Below are 23,762 nucleotides of genomic sequence, written 5' to 3'. Positions count from 1 at the left end.
AGTGCTGGTGTGTGCGGTGATGATGGGGGCGGTAGTGCTTGCATGTGTGCGGTGATGATGGTGGCGATAGTGCTTGCGTGTGTGCGGTGATGATGGGGGCGGTAGTGCTTGTGTGTGTGCGGTGATGATGGGGGCAGTAGTGCTTGCGTGTGTGCGGTGATGGGGGCAGTAGTGCTTGCGTGTGTGCGGTGATGATGGGGGCGGTAGTGCTTGCGTGTGTGCGGTGATGATGGGGGAGGTATTGCCGGTGTGTGCAGTGATGATGATGGGGGCGGTAGTGCTTGCGTGTGTGCGGTGATGATGGGGGCGGTAGTGCCGGTGTGTGCGGTGGTGATGATGGGGGCGGTAGTGCCGGTATGTGCAGTGATGATGGGGGCGGTAGTGCCGGTATGTGCAGTGATGATGATGGGGGGGTAGTGCCGGTGTGTGCAGTGATGATGGGGGTGGTAGTGCCGGTGTCTGCAGTGATGATGGGGTCTCTCTCTTTCTCTCTCTCTCTCTCTCTCTCTTTGTCATGAAAAAAAAACAGATCCATTTTTTGCTGGATACGCCGCATCAGTTTTTACACAATCTGCGACGGATTTGTTGCATCAGGCACAAACCGGATTGTGCTTGATGGCAAAAAACGGATGAGTAGTTGAAGGAAACACAAGTTCAATTATGCAAAGATTTAGTTACAGATAGAGAGAGGACATGATGTTACAAACAGTGAACAGGCAGGTACTGGTGTTTTGTAATAATCTGAGGTTAACATCTGGAAGAGATGTGTATAATGGAGTGTTACTGAATAGCTGTTGATAATTTGTCTAATAAGGGATATGTAGAGGAAAAGAATATGAGACTTAGGACTGAACCCTGCCAGTAAGAGAAAGCTAAGTGGAAGAAAAGCTGGCAAATGTACACCGAAAAAGCGGTCAGAGAAGTAGGAAAAGAACCAAGAGAGAGTTGTATCTTTGAGCGTAACATAGCGCAGAGGGGCTGGTGATCCACCATTTCACATGCTACAGAGAGATGAAGGAGAATCAGAATATGTACAGTGCATTGCGAAAGTATTTGGCCCCTTTGAATTTTTCAACCTTTTCCCACATTTTAGGCTTCAAACATAAATATGAAAATTTTAATGTTATCATGGAGAATCAACAAGTGGGACACAATTGTGCAGTTGAACGAAATTTATTGCTTATTTTAAACTTTTTTAAAAAATAAAAATTGAGGCGTGCAATATCAGTCGGCCCCTTTACTTTCAGTGCAGCAAACACGCTCCAGAAGTTTGAGGATCTCTGAATAATCCAATGTTGTCCTAAATGACTGATGATGATAAATATAAGCCACCTGTGTGTAATCAAGTCTCCGTATAAATGCACCTGCTCTGTGATAGTCTCAGTGTTCTGTTTAAAGCACAGATAGCATCATGAAGACCAAGGAACACAACAGGCAGGTCCGTCATACTGTTGTGGAAAAGTTTAAAGCTAGATTTGGTTACAAAAAGATTTTCACAACTTTAAACATCCCAAGAAGCACTGTGCAAGTGATCATATTGAAATGGAAGGAGTATCGTACCACTGCAAATCTACCAAGACCCAGCCATCCCTCAAAAATTTCATGTCAAACAAGACGACTGATCAGAGATGCAGCCAAGAGGCCCATGATCACTCTGGATGAAATGGAGAGATCTATAGCTGAGGTGCGAGAGTCTGTCCATAGGGCAACAAACAGACGTACAGTGCACAAATCAGGCCTTTATGGAAGAGTGGCAAGGAGAAAGGCGGGCTTTGCACGTTGCGACATCGGTAACAATGTGTTACCGATGCTGCAGCGATAGTCCCGCCCCCGTCGCACGTGCGATATCTAGTGAAAGCTGCCGTAGCGATTATTATCGCTACGGCAGCTTCACATGCACATACCTGCCATGCGACGTCCCTCTGGCCGGCGACCCGCCTCCTTCTTTAGGGGGGCGGGTCGTGCGGCGTCACAGCGACGTCACACGACAGGCGGCCAATTGAAGCGGAGGGGCGGAGATGAGCAGGATGTAAACATCCCGCACACCTCCGTCCTTCTCATTGCAGCCGGCGGCAGGTAAGGTGATGTTCCTCGCTCCTGCGGCTTCACACACAGCGATGTGTGCTGCCGCTGGAGCGAGGAACAACATCGTACCAGTCGCACCATCGGCATTATGGAAATGTCGGAGGCTGCAGCGATGATACGATAACTACGCTTTTGCGCTCGTTCATCGTATCAAAAAGGTTTTACACGTTGCGATATCGACTGCGACGCCGGATGTGTGTCACTTTCGATTTGACCCCATCGACATCGCACGTGCAATGTCGCAACGTGCAAAGCCGCCCAAAGCCATTTCTTAAAGATTTCCATAAAAAGTGTTGTTTAAAGTTTGCCACAAGCCACCTGGGAGACACACCAAACATGTGGAAGAAGGTGCCCTGGTTAGATGAAACCAAAAACAAACTTTTTGGGTACAATGCAAAACGATATGTTTGGGGTAAAAGCAACACAACTTATCACCCTGAACACACCATCCCCACTGTCAAACATGGTGGCAGCATCATGGTTTGGGCCTACTTTTCTTCAGCAAGGACAGGTAAGATGGTTAAAATTGATGGGAAAAAACCTGTTGGAGTCTGCAAAAGACCAGAGACTGGGACTAAGATTTGTCTTTCAACAAGACAATGATCCAAAACATAAAGCAAAATCTACAATGGAATGGTTCACAAAGAAACGTATCCAGGTGTTAGAATGGCCAAGTCAAAGTCCAGACCTGAATCCAATTGAGAATCTGTGGAAAAAGCTGAAAACTGCTGTTCACAAACTCTCTCCATCCAACCTCACTCAGCTCGAGCTGTTTGTAAAGGAAGAATGGGCAAGAATTTCAGTCTCTCGATGTACAAAACTGATAGAGACATACCCCAAGCGACTTGCAGCTGTAATCGCAGCAAAAGGTGGCGCTACAAAGTATTAACTTAAAGGGGCCGAATAATATTGCACGTTCCAATTTTCAGTTTATTATTTTTTGTAAAAGTTTAAAATAAGCAATAAATTTTGTTCAAGTTCACAATTGTGTCCCACTTGTTGATTCCTCACCATAAAATTTAAATTTCTTTGTCGCTCCATTGGGAGACCCAGACAATTGGGGTGTATAGCTTCTGCCTCCGGAGGCCACACAAAGTATTACACTTTAAAAAGTGTAACCCCTCCCCTCTGCCTATACACCCTCCCGTGCATCACGGGCGCCTCAGTTTTTATGCTTTGTGTTGAAGGAGGCACACATTCACTCGAGCTCCCATTTTAGTCAGCAGCAGCTGCTGATTGTATCGGATGAAAGAAAAGAGGGCCCCCACAGGGCCCCCGACATGCTCCCTTCTCACCCCACTGAGTCGGCGGTGCTGTTAAGGTTGAGGTACCCATTGCGGGTACAAAGGCTGGAGCCACATGCCGTTTTCCTTCCCCATCCCTTAGAGGCCCTGGGGAAGTGGGATCCTAACCGGTCATCCAGGCACTGGGACCGGGCTCCCTCCGCAGCCCCTGTGGGAATCTGACGGACAGGAGACTTGGTATCATCAGGGACAGGGCCCTGCATCTAAAGGTACTCTGTGTCCCCTTGGGGACGGCGCATGGAGCGCTTGGTCTCAGACGCTGCAGCGGCTTCTGTATTGTTATGACGACCGGGACTACCGCGCCTGTTTGCGGCCGCGGTATTAAATTTAGTCCCCGGCTTCTTGCGGCCTAGTGCCATAACTCCCGCCCCCGGGCCTGCCAGTCAGGGGTAAGGGCGGGACGGTCGATCTGACGTCGACAGTGAGGGCTGGAGCACACTTTAGGTGTCCTCCTCCCCCCTCACTAATCACTGTGGGGCACCAGATTCCCGCACTTTATTAGTCGCCGCCCACGGCTCCCTCCTCCCCTGAGAACGCCGGCAGCCATGTTTTAAACACATTCTGCCGGTGGAGGACTTCTGGCTGCAGCTCTGGGAGACCCAAGGCAGGGAATCTGGTGGACACACACCGCTTTGGGCGGTCGGTAAGCCACACCGGTCACCCGGTGCTGGTCCCCCTAGGGTGCCGAAGTGTATATTATATATATATAATATTGTATACATTTTCTCTGTTCGGCCGCATTGTTTTTGCTTTGGCTGTATACCCTCAGTGATCACTCTCCTAGCAGACAACAGCATGTCGTTCACAAGGAGCAAGGGTGCCAAGACACAGGGTTATTTTGCAACCTGTACCTCTTGTGCGGCTATGCTACCTGCAGGTTCCACCTACCCTCACTGTGAGCAATGCTCGGGCCCTGTGGCACTCGCTCAGCCAGAGCCTCGGGCACTGGTGGGACCCTCGGCTCAGGTAGAACCGCCGGCTTCCCCTGTCCAGGTGGCAGGGACAGAGTTTGCCGTTTTAGCTGAGAAACTCTGAGTCACTTTCACAATCCATGGCTCAGTCTATGGACAAATGGTCTGCTAAGATACTAGAAGCCTTGCAGTCCAGACCGGCCCTTACACAGGCCCCGGGCACTGCGGGGTCATCGTCCCCAGGCCCCTCTCGGTCTGCGTCGCAGCGTGCTCCCGGGGTGGCCCAGAGGTATCACGTGGAGGACTCCGGCACGGACCGCAGTCCCAGACCGGCTAAGCGGGCTCGCTGGGAATCTTCCCCGACTTCATCACGCTGTTCGGGGTCTCAGCTTGAGGACTCTCTGGAGGATGAAGCGGAGGTCGCAGCCCAGGGCTCTGACCCTGACGTTGCTCTCAATCTTGATACACCTGAAGGGGACGCCATAGTAAATGACCTTATAGCGTCCATCAACCAGGTGCTAGATCTTTCTCCCCCAACTCCACCTATAGAGAAGTCGGCTTCGCAGCAGGAGAAACACCAGTTTAGGTTTCCCAAGCGTACACGGAGTGCTTTTTTCGATCACTCTAACTTCAGAGATGCTGTCCAGAAGCACAGAGCTTTTCCGGACAAGCGCTTTACTAAGCGCCTTAATGACACACGTTACCCCTTCCCCTTTGACGTAGTTAAGGGTTGGGCTCAATGTCCCAAGGTGGATCCTCCAGTCTCTAGACTGGCGGCTAGATCCGTAGTATCAGTGGCTGACGGTTCATCGCTCAAGGATGCCACTGACAGGCAGATAGAGCTCCTAATGAAATCCATCTATGAAGCCACAGGCGCGTCTTTTGCCCCGGCCTTTGCAGCCGTGCGGGCACTCCAAGCTATCTCAGCTTGTCTGTCTGAGATTAATGCGGTCACACGTACCTCTGCTCCGCAAGTAGCGTCTTTGACTTCTCAGGCGTCGGTATTTTCATCCTACGCCATGAATGCCGTCCTGGACTCTGCTAGCCGTACAGCGGTAGCATCCGCCAATTCGGTGGCAGTCCGCAGGGCCATGTGGCTACGCGAATGGAAGGCAGACTCTGCTTCCAAGAAGTTCTTAACCGGTTTACCATTCTCTGGCGACCGATTGTTTGGCGGGCGATTGGATGAAATTATTAAGCAATCCAAGGGAAAGGACTCGTCCTTACCCCAGTCCAAACCAAACAGACCTCAGCAACGGAAAATTCAAGCGAGGTTTCAGTCCTTTCGGCCCTCAGTCAGATCCCAATCCTCCTCGTCCAACAGGCCACAGAAGGGCCAGAGGAACTCTCATGCATGGCGGTCTAAGTCACGTCCTCCAAAGACCGCCGGAGGCACCGTCTCCAAGGCGGCCTCCTCATGACTTTCGGCCTCCCCAAACCGCATCCTCGGTCGGTGGCAGGCTCTCCCGCTTTGGCGACGCCTGGTGGCCACATGTCCAAGACCGATGGGTGAAAGACATTCTGTCTCACGGTTACAGGATAGAGTTCAGCTCTCGTCCTCCGACTCGTTTCTTCAGAACATCTCCGCCCCCCGAGCGAACCGATGCGCTTTTTCAGGCGGTGAACACTCTGAAGACAGAAGGAGTTGTGTTCCCCGTTCCCCTTCAGGATCGGGGTCGCGGTTTTTACTCCAACTTGTTCGTGGTGCCAAAAAAGGACGGATCATTCCGTCCCGTTTTGGACCTCAAATTGCTCAACAGACACGTGAGAACCAGACGGTTTCGCATGGAATCTCTCCGCTCTGTCATCGCTTCGATGTCCCAAGGAGACTTCCTAGCATCGATCGACATCAAAGATGCTTATCTCCACGTGCCGATCGCACCCGAGCATCAACGCTTCCTGCGTTTCGCCATCGGGGACGAACACCTTCAGTTTGTGGCATTGCCTTTCGGCCTGGCGACAGCCCCACGGGTCTTCACCAAGGTCATGGCATCCGTTGTGGCAGTCCTACACTCTCAGGGCCACTCGGTGATCCCTTACTTAGACGATCTCCTAGTCAAGGCACCCTCCCAGGTGGCATGTCAACACAGCCTGACCGTTGCTCTGGAGACTCTCCAGAGGTTCGGGTGGATCATCAATTTCCCAAAGTCAAAATTGACTCCGACCCAATCACTGACTTACCTCGGGATGGAGTTTCATACTCTCTCAGCGATAGTCAAGCTACCGCTGGACAAACAGCGTTCGCTGCAGACAGGGGTGCACTCTCTTCTTCGGGCACAGTCACACCCTTTGAGGCGCCTTATGCACTTCCTGGGGAAGATGGTGGCAGCAATGGAGGCAGTCCCCTTTGCGCAGTTTCATCTGCGTCCACTCCAATGGGACATTCTCCGCAAATGGGACAGGAGGTCGACGTCCCTAGACAGGAACGTTTCTCTTTCTCTGGCAGCCAAAACCTCTCTTCAGTGGTGGCTTCTTCCCACTTCTCTGTCGAAGGGAAAATCCTTCCTGCCCCCATCCTGGGCTGTGGTCACGACGGACGCGAGTCTGTCAGGGTGGGGAGCGGTTTTTTTCCACCACAGGGCTCAGGGAACCTGGACTCCGACAGAGTCCTCCCTTCAGATCAATGTTCTGGAGATCAGGGCAGTGTATCTAGCCCTAAAGGCGTTCTATCGGTGGCTGGAGGGCAGGCAGATCCGCATACAGTCGGACAACGCCACGGCGGTCGCGTACATCAACCACCAGGGCGGCACGCGCAGCCGTCAAGCCTTCCAAGAAGTTCGGCGGATTCTGCTGTGGGCGGAGACCACAGCCTCCACCATCTCCGCAGTTCACATCCCGGGCGTAGAAAACTGGGAAGCAGACTTTCTCAGTCGCCAGAGCATGGACGCAGGGGAATGGTCTCTTCACCCAGACGTGTTTCAAGAGATCTGTTGCCGCTGGGGAACGCCGGACGTCGATCTCATGGCGTCTCGGCACAACAACAAAGTCCCGGCATTCATGGCACGGTCTCAGGATCACAGAGCTCTGGCGGAAGACGCATTAGTTCAGGATTGGTCGCAGTTTCGACTGCCTTATGTATTTCCTCCTCTGGCAATGCTGCCCAGAGTGTTACGCAAGATCAGGTCCGACTGCCGCCGCGCCATCCTCGTCGCTCCAGACTGGCCGAGGAGGTCGTGGTACCCGGATCTGTGGCACCTCACGGTGGGTCAACCGTGGGCACTCCCAGACCGACCAGATTTGCTGTCTCAAGGGCCATTTTTCCATCTGAATTCTGCGGCCCTCAACCTGACTGTGTGGCCATTGAGTCCTGGCTCATAGCGTCCTCAGGGTTATCTCAAGATGTCATTGCCACTATGAGACAGGCCAGGAAACCGACGTCCGCCAAGATCTATCACAGGGCTTGGAGGATCTTCTTATCCTGGTGCTCTGATAAGGGTTTTACCCCCTGGCCGTTTGCCTTACCCACTTTTCTTTCCTTCCTTCAATCTGGAATGGACAAGGGTTTGTCTCTCGGCTCTCTCAAGGATCAAGTATCGGCGCTTTCCGTGTTTTTTTTTTCAAAAACGTCTAGCCAGGCTTCCGCAGGTCCGCACGTTCCTGCAGGGAGTTTGCCACATAGTCCCACCTTACAAGCGGCCGCTGGAACCCTGGGATCTTAACAGGGTTCTAAGGGCTCTTCAGAAACCACCTTTCGAGCCGCTACGGGATGTCTCTCTATCACGGCTTTCGCAGAAGGTGGCTTTTCTAGTGGCAGTTACATCGCTCCGTAGAGTGTCGGAGCTTGCAGCACTGTCATGCAAAGCCCCCTTCCTGGTTTTTCACCAGGATAAGGTGGTTCTGCGTCCGGTCCCGGAATTCCTTCCTAAGGTGGTATCCCCTTTTCATCTCAATCAGGATATCTCCTTACCTTCATTTTGCCCTCATCCAGTTCACCAATGTGAAAAGGATTTGCACTTGTTAGATCTAGTGAGAGCACTCCGGCTCTACGTGTCTCGCACGGCGCCACTGCGCCGTTCTGATGCGCTCTTTGTCCTTGTCGCTGGCCAGCATAAGGGGTCGCAGGCTTCCAGGTCAACCTTGGCTCGGTGGATCAAGGAACCGATTTTTGAAGCCTACCGTTCTTCGGGGCTTCCGATTCCTTCAGGGCTGAAAGCCCATTCTACCAGAGCCGTGGGTGCGTCCTGGGCATTGCGGCACCGGGCTACGGCTCAGCAGGTGTGTCAGGCGGCTACCTGGTCTAGTCTGCACACTTTCACAAAACACTATCAGGTGCATACCTATGCTTCGGCAGATGCCAGTCTAGGTAGGCGAGTCCTTCAGGCGGCGGTTGCCCACCTGTAAGAGGGGGCCGTTTTCGGCTCTTTTTATCGGGGTATTCTTTTACCCACCCAGGGACTGCTTTTGGACGTCCCAATTGTTTGGGTCTCCCAATGGAGCGACAAAGAAGAAGGGAATTTTGTTTACTTACCGTAAATTCCTTTTCTTCTAGCTCTGTTAAAAAATATACTCTTAAATATAATTTTCTTCAAATACATAAAGCCGCATGAAAGAAAGAACTTCCAAAGATGTAAAAAAATAAATGTTTTTTATCTATTTAAAAATGGTTGCCAGGGTTCAGTTACAGAAAGGAAAAATAATATACTTTGATAGCTTACACAAAAATAAGAGTTCATTTAGTCCATAATAATCAATGGGAAGTCTTTACCCAACTTTCTTTGGTTCCTGAACGGCAATGCTGGGGATGTCATCTCTTAAGCTGGACAGCGTGTCATATCTTGCAGCACTGGAGTCTTCTCACCGCAGGCAGTGTGGAGGAGCGCCCAGTAGCCCCCTCCATCGTGTATTATATACCAGCTGTTCAAACCATATAGGGCATTCTAGTGTAACACAGTTGAATATAGTTCCATATTACGTAAGCTTCTAGAAGCTTCGAGAAGCTTCGGGAAGGATTTAAATATATCCCTCCATGCTCAGCACTCAAGTATATTCAATATGTGCATATTTACCCTTATAAACTTTATTAATAACCTATGCCCTCCAACATAAACAGAACTATGAACGTATATGTCTTACTATGAAATATTTGATAACTAGATGTATTAATTTTAATCATTTTACAATTCCCCCTTGAAGTGGGTGGAGCAACCCCGAAAATTAATTAATACATCATTAAAACAACAAATCTTCTTTCCTTATTTGGCGATAATGGATTAATATCAATAATAATGATGAAGAATAATTAATTTGCATTGTTCATGTAAATTCAATAATATAATAATGTGGATTCATGTTATGACAGGCTGTGACTGATCAATCATATAAAATGTATATAACTATACTTCGCTAGACCTAAAAAGAAATGCAAAAACCAAATCCGGTCACCATATGATATCCTCTGAGTTGATGTCTTCTTATTTCCGATGTAATCCTGCATAAACACAGTCTCTTAGAAATAAATCCTTTGATAAAAATGGATGGTTACCAATTCATACAGTCCCATATTGTGTTTATCATTGTTAGATCACAGTCCATAAACTTTATTTTTTTATTGCAAAGTCCATAGCCAATGTTGATAAACCACAGTTCATGAGTGTAGAAGAAGAATAGCAAAAGTCCTTGATGTCTGTGCAGTGTGATTTACACTAGTCACCTTTCATGCTGCCTGTTGTCAAATAACCCAGGAACAGATGTTAAGACGTTCTTGGTCAGCACGACAGGGGTTAACTTTAACACGTCCTTGCTCTTCTTAGTAACTTTAGGGAGGTCTTAATGCACAGACCATGTGTCATTGTCCATCTTGGAACCATAGGAGCACTATGTTTGAGATGCAAGCATGGTAAGTGTATTTTGTATGTTACACAGTCTTATTTGAGACGTTACCTTTTAGACCTTTTTGCAGAATCCCTTTTAACTTTTAGGAAAAATATAAAGTCTTTTTATCTTCTGTAATCTTGATTGAAGACTTCATTCCCTACCTAAATACCAAATATGGCAATAACTATCACTAATAAATGTCACAGCGTATCATAACTCTAATACTATAATACCATGTCATTATTATTATCGTAAAAGTATTAATATAATTGATACTCAGAATAATAAAATACTGCATAATGGTATAGACAATAGTATTTTCTTGTAATGACCTTTTTTGTCATTGGTGCATTACCCTTCCAAACCCATAGGTGGCAATGTGTTGAATGTAACCAAAATATAATATAAAGTATGAAACAATATAATGTGTACCTATAACATGTATCATATTATAAATATGAGAGCAACAATGTGGCTTTTAGTTAGATCATTTGTAAATTATAAACCAAAGCAAATAACCTTTTAGAAAAGACTGGATGATACCATCAAAACACAATAATACCCATTATAAATTATTATTGATTAAAAATATAATATATATTATTTGTAAATATATGAAGGTAAACCTAGATGTATCTTAATCTTCCATCTTTATTACTCTAATTTAATTTATTTGATTTGTCTATTATTTATAAAATAACCTACTATAAGAAAATGTGTAACTATAAGTAATATTTCACCCTTAATGTGTTAACATACTAATATAAAAATAATGTATTACCAGAAAGTAAACAATTGTATATATTGATGAAGGAAGTATCTTTTCTTCCCAAAAAAAATGGAACTTTTCCCTTTTCATATGAGTCATATTTAATAAAGTAATATTCTTATATTAGATATTACTGAACTAAATATTGAAGTGTTTTCTCAATTGAGATATTTAAAATCTGAAGAAAAAATAAAAATTGTAGAATTAAGATTTTAATTAAAAATGTGAATATTAAAACAATAATTAATATAAAAAATAGGAATAAAAAGAAAAATGAAAATCGGAATAAAAATAAAACTTGAAATAAAAATAAGGCCTTCTATGTATATAACACCTATGTCTTTAATAATACATAACCTTAATGTTACCAGATAACCTTAATATTACCAGTATCTTATAAAATTACCAAGTCTATCAATAACCAATAAAAATAATTAAGTCATGTAACCTTGCAAATAATACACTTCTCTTAGTATATAAATGCATTATGATATACTTCAAATATATTTATTTTTTTTTATTCCCAATTCTTCCTTTGTACTTGAAATATTAATTATTAAAGTATCCTGTAAACACATATATTTATCAAATATAAATGTGTGTGATTGAGACCAAACCTCTCCCTTTCAATATCATGAAATATGATATTATAAAAATTAATATGTTTAGATTAAATTAAATTAAAATTTGTGTTGTATATCTTCAAGACCATATTATAATTATCACTTCCATAATTGAAAAGAAAAATGATTTCCAATCTATGTACCAATAAAAGAAGTGACCAACACAAAAGATATAAGAAAATCAAAACGTTATAACCTTATTCTAGAATGTAACTCTTCAGAATAAACCCTTAATAAAAAATCCTAATATCTCTATACTAAAGACATATGTCTAAGAATTAAAATATATATCTTGTATAAATTCCTTCATTATTTATACTTATGTACTATAACTTATTTATTCTATATAGTATACATACATATCTTATAACTTCTAAGTTAAAACAAAAATTCTCTTTTTTTTTTTCTCTCTCTCTGGATCCAAATACTTTGACTTTAGCAGCTGCTCAAACAATCAATCATTCATTGACACATCTATGCACACAAGACTGTAACATATACTTTCACATAAAAACATTGACGGACACAAATCCCTGTATTCCCAATTATTCTATGCGCATTTCAAAGATTATGTTACTAATTTGAAGTACTTCTCGAAAAAAACAAATTCCAATGTATTACACACTGTACATATGACCATGGAACAAACATTTATTTTTAGCTTTTAGTATCAAGTCATGCTCTGGTTACGTGCAAGGAACACCATTCCAAAACAGCAAGCAGTTTTACTACACTTCCAAAGCTCAGATTACATTTCTAATAACTCTAAAGGAGATATATATATATTCATAAAAAAGTTCAAGTATACTTCTCTGACCATTGGTACCTGAGAAAATAATAATTATTATCAAACATGCTTTCGCAAATTAACCTTACACTAGAAAATATATGTTACCTGATTGAAGACAAGAACATATGTAAAAATAAAAGTTAATACTTCATCAATCTGCTTTACTGATAAATTCTGAGAGAAATAAAAGAATAAAATTATCATATTTATGATAAAAATGAAACACTTTGAATCTGTTACTTTCTCTTATTGTTTTATTTTAAATATTATTATTCATATACAGAGATCAAATTATTAATTTATAACATTAACTATCATTTGACTAAATGAAAATATGACCTTGATTCACTATCACTACTTTTAATATATATATATATATATATATATATATATATATATATATATATATATATATATATATATATATATATATATATATATATATATATATATATATATATATATATATTCACTGTATATGAAAAATTATGATTATCAAATAGCAAAATTAATTTATCCAGAAATCCACTTTATTTAACTGAAGACCATACCTAATTTTTTCTTCAAAGATTCGATTTATTAGATTCCCTTTGAACTTATAGGAATCCTTGAACTTATGTAATTCAAGGTTTTCTCTTATTTGAGAGAGAATGTCTCTCTCTGAAAAACCACCCACCTGTCGCGGGCTATCAAACCCTAATCCAGGGAAAGAGTCTGCACAAGACACCTGTTTCTGTCTTTCAAAGCTATTACTCATCATTTGTCTGGGATTTTCAATCCCAGTGACCAATCCTTTCACTGGTGACAGGGGTTTTTCCTGTGAAAAAAGACTTTTAGATGATAAAAATTGGGGTGAATTGTATGGTTTATAACACGTATGCATCTTCCTCCGAATTGCATATTCCCTGTCACAGAAATATCTGGATCTGGGAGACACTGTTGGTTTTTCACGGAAACTCTCCCTTTTCCGTGTTGGTTTTTCAGAATTAATTAATTTCTGTCTTGATTGACTTTGGCGACTTCTAACAAAATTGATAAATGTCGTACATTCGAATAGGGACTTTTTATTTAATGCCACTGCACAGGCTGCATTATCAAGGAAATTAAATTTCTTGATGAATAAACGTATCATTCCATCCAATCTGACATTTGGAATGACCGCCCTATACAAACGTTCAAAAACGGACATAAATGAGAACGTACTCTCATTCTGTTCAATTTGTAATTCCTTCAACATCTCATAGTTTGGATCAGATTCATTCCTTGCACAGAAGATGAGATATTTTAGCCTTATGATATCGTTATCATTTGAACAATCAAATGTCTCATTGTCAGAAGACTTTTTTAATGCCAATTGTCTAAAAAAATGCTGAGGTAACCACATACGGAATAACTGATTCGTCTCACTATTGGTTAAATTTAACTTCTCGATGGAACCTTCAAAAACCTCTGAATTTCTGCAAACATGTATTTTAGGATTATATGCGGGAATTAATTTGCATATGTCCAATAAATTTTTTCTAAGTGTAATCCCTAACTTAGCCTGTTCTATTTTTAGAAACTGATCGTCGCCATTTTCTCTCTCCACGTGTCTTTTCTGCACGTGTCCCATTCTGGCTCCTCCCCCTTCTGGCTTCACTACGTCATTTCCTGCTTCTTTCTCAGTATCTTGAAAGGCACCTTGACTAGGTAACACGTGTCTGTCGCCATTATCAAAATTCTGATTTACAAAATTACAGCCAACATTACAGTCAGAATTCACAATATCACTGACTGACATTCCAGGTTCTAAGCAGTCTTTGGATTTCTCTGTCACTAACTCTCCTGACAATTCAGGTTGTCTATTTCCACCATTTTTACACTTTTCTACGATTAACTTGTGAAAATCATAGACTAAATGACAGACATTTCTGATTTTCTGTTTCTCTCTATTAAAAGACCTTGCACATTCTATACGTGAATTCTCAAGTTCACACTCCTCATAAAAGCGTAACCAAATCTCTTCTACATTAGAAATATCTGGATAAGTGAACTGAAGTTTACTTTGCTTCACATATGAAGAGATAAAATCCATTTTCTTACCTGAAATGATCAGATGATCTGATGGATGATCCTGTAAGACTTGATCCACCTTGTTCAGCACGTCCAATACTTCTTATGGACTGACTTTATCTTTCTTGCTCAAAAATACGTCGAAAGTTAACTCCTGTAACTTTGTAAAGACTTTAAAGTTCATTTAAAAAAAAAAACATTCATGCAACTTGACTTATACGTATTTCCTAGGTTCTACGTGATTTTTATAAATTGTCGATTCCTGATCCTTTGCAGGAGATACTTAAAATACTTATGACTTTGATAACTTCGACCCCCCTTTATGCAAAGTGAAGGAACAACAAAAAAATATATAAAAAAAAATCACGAATAGCTGACTCGCCAAATGTTAAAAAATATACTCTTAAATATATTTTTCTTCAAATACATAAAGCCGCATGAAAGAAAGAACTTCCAAAGATGTAAAAAAATAAATGTTTTTTATCTATTTAAAAATGGTTGCCAGGGTTCAGTTACAGAAAGGAAAAATAATATACTTTGATAGCTTACACAAAAATAAGAGTTCATTTAGTCCATAATAATCAATGGGAAGTCTTTACCCAACTTTCTTTGGTTCCTGAACGGCAATGCTGGGGATGTCATCTCTTAAGCTGGACAGCGTGTCATATCTTGCAGCACTGGAGTCTTCTCACCGCAGGCAGTGTGGAGGAGCGCCCAGTAGCCCCCTCCATCGTGTATTATATACCAGCTGTTCAAACCATATAGGGCATTCTAGTGTAACACAGTTGAATATAGTTCCATATTACGTAAGCTTCTAGAAGCTTCGAGAAGCTTCGGGAAGGATTTAAATATATCCCTCCATGCTCAGCACTCAAGTATATTCAATATGTGCATATTTACCCTTATAAACTTTATTAATAACCTATGCCCTCCAACATAAACAGAACTATGAACGTATATGTCTTACTATGAAATATTTGATAACTAGATGTATTAATTTTAATCATTTTACAAGCTCCTATTGGGAGACCCAGCACCCGCCCCTGTTCCCTTCGGGCTGTTTGTTCTTTTGGTTCATGGTTCAGTTCTCCGAACATCCTTCGGATTGAATTTACCTTAAGACCAATTTATAAGTTTACCTCCTTCCTGCTTTTGCACCAAAACTGAGGAGCCCGTGATGCAATACTTTCTTCAGCGCTCTATTGGGAGACCCAGACGATTGGGGTATAGCTACTGCCCTCCGGAGGCCACACAAAGCACTACACTAAAAAGTGCAAGGCCCCTCCCCTTCTGGCTATACCCCCCCGTGGTATCACGGGTTCTCCAGTTTTCAAGCTTTGTGCGAAGGAGGTCAGACATCCACGCATAGCTCCACAGATTTTAGTCAGCAGTAGCTGCTGACTATTTCGGATGGAAGAAAAGAGGGCCCATATAGGGCCCCCAGCATGCTCCCTTCTCACCCGTTGATGGTGTTGTAAGGTTGAGGTACCTATTGCTGGTACGGAGGCTGGAGCCCACATGCTGCTTTCCTTCCACATCCCCCTGGGGGGCTCTGAGGAAGTGGGATCCTGCCGGCCTCAAAGCTCTGACGCCGGGCTCCATCCACAGACCCATTTGAACCTGCTGGATACGGAGCTGGAGTACCGTTCAGGGACATGGCCCTGCACCATTACAGGTACTCTGTGTCCCCGTACACACAGGCACAGCACACTCCAGACTTGCTGGGTGTGCTAGTGCGCCGGGGACAGTAAAGGGTTACAGTCACTGCAGCTTTGCTGAGTGACTTTGTGTTTTGGGAACTACCGCGCCGGACGCTCCGGGAGCGGCGGCGCGGCTGGGACTTGTAGTTCGCCGGGGACTGGGCGCCGACCGCGCTTTTACGGCGGCGGCGCTTATAACTCCAGTCCCCGGCTTCTGCGGCCTAGTGCCGCTTCGTTCCCGCCCCCTCCCTGTCACTCAGGGAAGGGGACAGACGCTGAGCAATCAGCAGCGCCGAGGGCTGGAGCCTTTTTACATGCTCCAGCCCTCTCACTGCACACTGTCGGACGCCGGATTCCCGCTCTGCCTTGGGGGCACGCCCACGGCCCGCCCCTCCTCACACGAGCTGGGGAAGAAGCCGGCAGCCATTACTGCACCGAGCTCGGACTTTCGGCACCAAGGCAGGACGGTGGCGATCATACACCCGCTTATAGGCGGGCGGTAAGAGGCACACATAGTGCTGACCACGATATAACTGCAGTGTATACATGTGTTGTTTTTAACTACATAGGTCGCTATATGCCCGCTTGGGGAGCGACACATCAGCAGCAGGAAAGCAGGTGTGCTAAAGCACAGGCTTTCTAGGCTGCTTGTTTTGCACGACTGAGGTGTTCATTTGTGTTTATGCTGATATGCTATACATTGCACTGTACAGTCGCTAGTCTTAGCTATATTCTCCTGGAATGGCTAGACTACAGCAGCAGAAAACCAAGGGTGCTGGGGCACAGGTTTTTTTCTATGCTGCTTGTATTGCATGGGCTGCAGTGTGCATTTGTACTTGTGCTTGTATGCTATACATTGCACTGTATGGTCACTCTTCTGGGCTATATTCCCCTAGATGACCAGTCTACAGCAGCAGAAGAGCAGAGGTGCCAGGGCACAGGCTTCTATGCTGCTTGGATTGCATGTGCTGCAGTGTTCATTTGTACTTGTGCTTGTATGCTATACATTGCACTGTAGGGTCACTCTTCTGGGCTATATTCCCCTAGATGACTAGTATACAGCAGCAGAAGAGCAGGGGTGCCAGGGCACAGGCTTCTATGCTGCTTGTATTGCTTGTGCTGCAGTGTTCATTTGTACTTTATGCCTGTATGCTATACATTGCAATGTACGGTCACCAATCTTGGCTATATACTTCTAGATAGCTAGTCGGCAGCGGCAAAAAAGCAACACAGATTTCAGTGCTGTTTTTACTACATGGGATGCTGTTCATGACACCGTCCCATTGTGTGCATGCTACCCTGTAGCACGTCGTCTGCCGGGGTCTCTAGCACTTCGTCTGCCGGGGCTCTACTAGTTGTGGCCAAAGAAACCTCCTGTCAACCCTATCCATGGACAGGGACGGAGTAGTCATAATATAGAGACTTGCACCCATGGGCAATCTACTTGACCAAAAGGCAGCTCTTCAGGGCTTTGATACTTACATCGCTCTCAATCCGGATACACCGGGTGGTAACGCCATACGGAATGATCCTATACCGTCCATCAATGGAAGGTTGGATCTTTCTCCCTCAGCTCCCCCAGTGGAGATAGGAGACGAACAGGAGAAGTTCCTTTTCAGTATCTCACGCAGATATTGAGTATTTTTCTGGCCACGCTGACTTCAGAGAAGCAGTCCAGGAACACCACGCTTACCAGATAAGCGTCTTCTCCAAACGTTTTTAGGATACACGTTATCCCTTTTTTCCCCTGACGTGGTCAGCGCTGGACCCAGGGTCCAAAGGTGGATTCTCCAATCTCCAGGCTTGCATATAGAGCCATAGATGCACTGGAGATGGGGCTTCACTTAAAGATGCCATTCACAGACAGATGGACTCTGGTTGACATCTGTCTAGGAGGCTATCGGCGTGTCGGTTGCTCCGGCATCCACAGCCGTATTGGCAACCTAACCTTTTCAGCTGTTCTTGCGCAGCTGACCTTGAGCAGGGACATCTGTGCCGCAGAGGCGTCCGTAACCCCGCAATGTCTGCACTGCGACTTACCCTGTTAATACTGTCCTAAAAGTACAGTCGAGGTTTCGGTCCTTCCCAAGCTCCGGCAGGTCCCAATTGTCCTCGTGCAAAAGGGCTACAAAACCTCAGACGGGCTCAGATTCCGGCCGGGCTCAATCTCGCCCAAGGAAGGCAGTCGGAGGAACCGCTACCAAGGCGGTCTCCTCAGGACTCTCAGCTCTCTCTCTCTCTCTCCGCATCCGCGGTTGATGGCAGACTCCCCCGCCTTTGGCGACATTTAGCTGCCACAGGTCACAGACCGGTGGGTGACGGACATTGTGCTCACGTGCACAGGACAGTGTTCTGTTCTCGTCCTCCGACTCCATTCTTCAGAACGGCCCCACCTCTCCACCGAGCAGATGCCCTGCTGCAGGCGGTGGACGCTCTAAGAGCAGAAGGAGTGGTGATCCCTGTCCCCCCTCAGGAACGAGGGCGAGGGTTTGTACTCCAATCTCTTTGTGGCTCCAAAAATGGACGGTTCCTTCCGTCCTGTTCTGGTTCTGAAACTGCTCAACGAGCATGCGAACGCCAGGCGGTTCCGGATGGGATCCCTCCGATCCGTCATTGCCTCAATGTCTCGAGGAGACTTCCTTGCCTCAACAGACATCAAAGATGCCTATCTCCACGTGCCAATTGCTACGGAGCACCAACGTTTTCTACGTTTTGTGATAGGAGACGAACATCTTCTGTTCGTAGCTCTGCCATTCAGTCTGGCGACAGCCCCACGGGTGTGCACCAAGGTCATGGCAGCAGTGGTAGCAGTCTTGCACTCTCACGGAGGTGATCCCGTACTTGGACGATCTACTCGTCAAAGCACCCTCCCTCGAGGCATGCCAACGCAGCCTGAATGTTACGCTGGAGACTCTCCAGACTTTCGGGTGGATCATCAATTTGGCAAGGTCAAATCTGTCTCCGACTCAATCACTAACGTATCTCGGCATGGAGTTTCATACTCTATCAGCCATAGTGAAGCTTCCGCTGAACCAGCAGCGTTCACTGCGGACAGAGGTGCAGTCTCTCCTTCAAGGCCAGTCGCACCCCTTAAGGCGCCTCATGCACTTCCTAAGGAAGATGGTGGCAGCCATCGAGGCAGTTCTCTTTGCGCAGTTTCATCTGCGCCAACGGCAATGGGACATTCTCCGCCAATGGGATGGGCAGTCAACCTCCCTGGACGGGAAGTCTCCCTTTCCCTGACGGCCGAGGACTCTCTGCAATAGTGGCTTATTCCCACCTCATTGTCATAGCCCCCATCCTGGGCAGTGGTCACGACAGATACGAGTCTGTCAGGGTGGGGAGCAGTTTGTCTCCGCCACATGGCTCAGGGGACGTGGACTCAGCAGGAGTCCACCCTTCAGTTCGATGTGCTGGAAATCGGGGCAGGGTATCTTACCCTATTAGCTTTCCAGAAGTGGCTAGAAAGGGAGCAGATCCGAATCCAGTCGGACATCTCCACAGCGGTGGCATACATCAACCACCAAGGAGGGACACGCAGTCAGCAGCCTTCCAGGAAGTCCGGCGAATCCTCATGTGGGTGGAGGACACAGCATCCACCATATCCGCAGTTCACATCCCGGGCGTAGAAAACTGGGAAGCAGACTTCCTCAGTCGCCAGGGCATGGACGCGGGGGAATGGTCCCTTCACCCGGACGTGTTTCAGGAAATCTGTTGCCGCTGGGGGGTGCCGGACGTCGACCTAATGGCGTCTCGGCACACCAACAAGGTCCCGGCATTTATGGCACGATCGCGCGATCACAGAGCTCTGGCGGCAGACGCCTTAGTGCAAGATTGGTCGCAGTTCCGGCTCACATATGTGTTTCCACCTCTGGCACTCTTGCCCAGAGTACTGCGCAAAAATCAGATCCGATTGCAGCCGCGTCATACTCGTCGCACCAGACTGGCCGAGGAGATCGTGGTACCCGGATCTGTGGCATCTCACGGTCGGCCGACCGGGGTCACTACCAGACCGACCAGACTTACTGTCTCAAGGGCCGTTTTCTCCATCGGAATTCTGCGGCCCTGAACCTGACTGTGTGGCTTTTGTGTCCTGGATCCTAGCGTCTTCAGGATTATCCCAAGGGGTCGTTGCCACCATGAGACAGGCTAGGAAGCCCACGTCTGCTAAGATCTACCACAGAACGTGGAAGATTTTCTTAATCTGGTGCTCTACTCAGGGAGTGTCTCCCTGGCCATTTGCATTGCCTATCTTTCTTTCCTTCCTACAATAGGAGTTAGAAAAGGGCTTGTCGCTAGACTCCCTCAAAGGGCAAGTCTCAGCACTATCCGTGTTTTTTCAGAAGCGTCTAGCACGTCTTTCTAAGGTGCGCACGTTCCCGCAGGGGGTTTGTCATATCGTACCCCCGAACAAGCGGCCGTTGGATCCATGGGATCTGAACAGGGTTCTAGTTGCTCTCCAGAAGCCGCCTTTCGAGCCTCTGAAGGAAGTTTCCTTTTCTCGCCTGTCACAGAAGGTGGCGTTTCTCGTTGCGATCACATCGCTTCGGCGAGTGTCTGAGCTGGCAGCTCTGTCATCCAAGGCTCCCTTCCTGGTGTTTCACCAGGACAAGGTAGTGCTGCGCATCATTCCGGAGTTTCTCCCTAAGGTCGTATCCTCGTTTCATCTTAATCAGGATATCTCCTTACCGTCCTTTTGCACTCATCCGGTTCACCGGTATGAGAATGATTTACGTTTGCTAGATCTGGTGAGAGCACTCAGAATCTACATTTCCCGCACGGCGCCCGTACGCCGTTCCGATGCCCTTGTCGCTGGTACGCGCAAGAGGTTGCAGGCTTCTAAAGCCACCCTGGCTCGATGGATCAAAGAACCAATTCTGGAAGCCTACCGTTCTGCAGGGCTTCCGGTTCTTTCAGGGCTGAAAGCCCATTCAACCAGAGCCGTGAGTGCGTCCTGGGCGCTACGACACCAGGCTTCGGCTCAACAGGTGTGCCAGGCAGCTACCTGGTCGAGTCTGCACACTTTCACCAAACATTATCAGGTGCATACCTATGCTTCGGCGGATGCCAGCTTAGGTAGAAGAGTCCTGCAGGCGGCAGTGACATCCCCGTAGGGGAGGGCTGTTTTGCAGCTCTAACATGAGGTATCTCTTTACCCACCCAGGGACAGCTTTTGGACGTCCCAATCGTCTGGGTCTCCCAATAGAGCGCTGAAGAAGAAGGGAATTTTGTTACTTACCGTAAATTCCTTTTCTTCTAGCTCTTATTGGGAGACCCAGCACCCGCCCTGTTGTCCTTCGGGATTTCTTGGTTGTTTGCGGGTACACATGTTGTTCATGTTGAACGGTTTTTCAGTTCTCCGACGTTATTCGGAGTTAATTTGTTTAAACCAGTTATTGGCTTCCTCCTTCTTGCTTTGGCACTAAAACTGGAGAACCCGTGATACCACGGGGGGGTATAGCCAGAAGGGGAGGGGCCTTGCACTTTTTAGTGTAGTGCTTTGTGTGGCCTCCGGAGGGCAGTAGCTATACCCCAATCGTCTGGGTCTCCCAATAAGAGCTAGAAGAAAAGGAATTTACGGTAAGTAACAAAATTCCCTTCTTGTGTGGCCTCCGGAGGCAGAAGCTATACAACCCAATTGTCTGGGTCTCCCAATAGGAGCTAGAAGAAAAGGAATTTACGGTAAGTAAACAAAATTCCCTTCTTTTTATCTTTTATGTTTGAAGCCTGAAATGTGGGAAAAGGTTGAAAAATTCAAAGGGGCTCTATACTTTCGCAAGGCACTGTAATTACCCATTGGATTTAGCTGTTAGTAGATTGTTCAAAACATTAGTAAGAACTGTTTTTGTACAGTTTGGAAAGCATATTGGAAAGTGTCAAGAAGAAGGTTATTTGAAGGCTAGCAAATTGGATGAGTAGACCAAGCATTCTAGTACATTGGACATGAAGAGGAAACTTGAAACTGGTCTGTAGTTAGCAGAAATAGGTTAGTGGGTCAAGATATGGTCTTTTTAATATTGACGTTATGACTTTGGAGAATTAACAGACTAAAGAGTGAACGTAAATAGTTAGGTTGATAGTGATGACTGTGGAATGAGATTGGAGGGGGCATGAGGGCATAATATCACTGGTACAAGTAGGGTGAGAAGAGGGAAGCCTAGAATGGACACAGGATGAAGTGCGGGAGGTAGAGGGTTCAATGCTCTTAGGAGTTCGGGAGATAATTTCCGGTTACATATTGTCAGTAGTTTTCTTTTTAGTAATCGTCCAGATCTTCAACACTGAGATTGGTAATAGGGCACTACACTTTGTTTTCAAAAACAAAATATAAAAATCTGGTAGTACCAACATTGCAAGTTATCATTTTTCAGGATATATAATTACTTGTTGATTGCTGCCTCTCCTATGACTGGGATTCCCACAAATTTTGAGAACTGGGGTCCTGAGTTTCCAGATTTAATGGCACAGTAGTGCACCTCTACATATAGAGTCTGAGACTGCAGAAATACAGCGCTTGGCTGTCTGTACCATATCCAATAAACCCCCTATCATATGTAGGCGATGCATGTGGCAGAGGGAAAAAGTGAACGAAAGCGATTAAAATATAAATATAAAAAAAATATTTAATTAAATACATTTAAAAATATACTACCAAAAACAAAGTTAATAAAAAGACAGGGAGGTTCCCAATCAAAAACAGCAGGACAAGTTAAAGTGACAGTGCTACTGAAGACCTAATATGTTAATCTACCATAGAATAAATTTTCCTGAGCATACAAATAAAGTGCAGATAAGTTGTAATTGTGCAAAATCCACAATAAAAAATTCTAAATAAACCAGGCTGCTGCTTATGCAGTCAGAAAATGGTACAGAAACTGCGAGCACAAAAAACAATAACAGCAATTGTGAGTTATGTAGTGCCCTAATAGGAATAATGTAAAAACGATATAGGAGATTAAATTGTATACCTGAATTGTGGATCTAAGTGACCTGCTTGCCTGCTGCAGACCCCGACACGTGTTTCGTTATTTCCTCAGGGGGTGCTGAGTATAGGTGAGGGTTTGCATGTCTCTTATATAGCTGGAAAAATGATTGAATTGCGCACGCTATGGTAAACCGGAAATGTCGGCGCATAAGTCACATGATTACTACCACGTCATGTGACTTCCGGCCGCCGGGCCGTGGAACACAAGCACATGCCGCTGTTATAGTAATAGACAGTGACGAATGTCAGCGTATCCCAAATGCCGGCGGTCTACGGAAGTTAGCGGTGGATCATAATGCTCATGCGCACAACCGGATAATGAAGGTATAATATGTGTATCATTTAAGTATCGTGTGATGGACCCATATGTTAATGTGAGAAAGGGTATATGAATGTGCTGGTGTAGGGAAACTACTACAATAGAAAAAGGAATGTGAGTATGACATTGTGTGGACATATGAATATAGGATAAAATCAAAAATCATTGTGTCAATGTGTCAGATTCTGAATGGATAATTCACAGTAATACAGATACCATAAATGAACCATATTGTTCACCGACTGAGCAGTACAGATTTTCACTGGAGCAGCGCTGCACTTCTCTCTGTATAAACAGGAGACTCAAAACCATTATTCTCATGATCAGTGCAAACCGCAGCAGTGGAATCCCATGTGAATAGCAGGTTATCCGCTATCTTGTGAATAGGTGGTAACATGCAATTTTGGTAA

The 23,762-nt window shown here is 45.4% G+C and overlaps 1 protein-coding gene across 1 annotated transcript in view; it reads left to right on the top strand.

Moving 5' to 3' along the window:
• The window catches only part of LOC142243225 (uncharacterized), a 102,521-nt gene that overhangs the window by 67,197 nt on the left and 11,562 nt on the right, over positions 1-23,762 (top strand). The gene's annotated exons all lie outside the window — the stretch shown is intronic.

Source organism: Anomaloglossus baeobatrachus, chromosome 6 (genome assembly GCF_048569485.1).
Source record: "Anomaloglossus baeobatrachus isolate aAnoBae1 chromosome 6, aAnoBae1.hap1, whole genome shotgun sequence".
Classification (NCBI taxonomy): domain Eukaryota; kingdom Metazoa; phylum Chordata; class Amphibia; order Anura; family Aromobatidae; genus Anomaloglossus; species Anomaloglossus baeobatrachus.
This window is presented reverse-complemented; position numbering and strand designations above follow the sequence as displayed.